At 32.4% G+C, this 1385-nt stretch overlaps 1 long non-coding RNA gene across 1 annotated transcript in view; it reads left to right on the top strand.

Moving 5' to 3' along the window:
• Positions 1 to 512: 512 nt before the first annotated feature.
• The window catches only part of LOC104810217, a 1461-nt gene continuing 588 nt past the window's right edge, over positions 513 to 1385 (top strand). Inside the window, exons 1-2 of the long non-coding RNA XR_771266.1 lie at positions 513 to 578; positions 783 to 858. This is a non-coding gene — a long non-coding RNA (uncharacterized LOC104810217). The remainder of the gene's footprint in view (positions 579 to 782; positions 859 to 1385) is intronic.

The raw sequence follows: 1385 nt of genomic DNA, 5'->3' as shown, positions 1-1385 counted from the left end.
AATATAGGTCTATAGGTAATTCAATATAAAAAAAACTAATGAAAACATCCATAAATTTTAATTGATAATTCAAATCTAAAGATATAACGTACATAATTTTTTTCAGAAATTTAATTAGATGTTAGTTGATAAAATTAAATAGTTTGGGGAAAAATGTTATTTTTATGAGGGCTAACTAAAATAAAATAAAAATTTAGGGTAAATTTTAAAATTATGAAAACAAATGAGGATGATATGCAATTTTTTTTAGGGTTTTCGTTCTTTTCTTTTTCTTCTTTCTCTCCCTATTGTCTCCTCTCGCTATGCTCTCTCTCTCTCATTCACTCCATCTCTCTCTCTCAGGTACAATCTCTCTCTGTCCTCTCTCACTTTTCTCCATCTCACACCTCTCTCTCTTCATTTGTCTTCTTATCTTCGTTTGTCTTCTAATCTCCCCCTTTCTCTCCCATTTTCTTTTTATTCTTTTTGTTCTTTTTTTTCTTTCTAATATTTCTTCTCTCTCATATAATTATTATTAATGTTTCACTTTCACCATCGTTTTCGTCGACCGATCCCATCGTCACGGCGTTTCATCGCTGGTATCTCACTCTTTCTCATTATTTTTTTATTTTATTACTATTATTATTTTTTCTTTCTTCTTTCGCTGCAATGATTTTGTCTACATTGTTTTCGGAAAATTTTCCGGTGACAAATTAAATCTTTCAATCCCATGATCCCAAATTAGAGATCTATTTTACGAAAATTGAGATGTTTAGGAATTATTGACTATTAATTAATTGTAGATGGAGAAAATCTCGAGATTGGACCCGAGCTCAAGGAGTAGAGTGGATATTTATAGATTCATCGTTTTATATCGTGGTGAGAGAATTCGACAGAACTCTTCTTTCTTCTATTCTCTTAGACATGATGATAGAGAACGTAGATATCATACGGTTACGACTTTAGGATATACGCCTTAAATTTCTTGCAGATTTATGATGTGTGTTGATTGATGATTGATAATTGATGAATGATGATTGATGATTGATAAATTTCTATTGAGTGATTATGGCTTATGACGTACATGTTATGTGATGACGTTTCTTAATATATATATATATATTATTAGACCGTTAGAATGAGTTGAACTTTTGATATTAATTAAATTGTGGCATGATGTTTGGAAAGATGAGAGAAGTAAAGAATTGAGTTAGGGACTAGGATGTGACCTCAGACTGTGCTAAAAATATTTTAAAAGTGAGTTTTGAGACTATGGTACGGCGGCGATCCGTATGTGATGGTATGATAATAACCCGGGCATGGCAGCGATCCATGTGGAGTGATAACCAAGACTACGGCGGTGATCCGTAGAGGGTTATTGCTATTGGTTGAGTTTTGAGGCCATG

The sequence above is a fragment of the Tarenaya hassleriana genome, unplaced genomic scaffold (genome assembly GCF_000463585.1).
Source record: "Tarenaya hassleriana unplaced genomic scaffold, ASM46358v1 Cleome174, whole genome shotgun sequence".
NCBI classification, from domain to species: domain Eukaryota; kingdom Viridiplantae; phylum Streptophyta; class Magnoliopsida; order Brassicales; family Cleomaceae; genus Tarenaya; species Tarenaya hassleriana.
The sequence above is the reverse complement of the archived record's forward strand: the minus strand, read 5'-3'. Positions and strand labels throughout refer to the sequence as shown.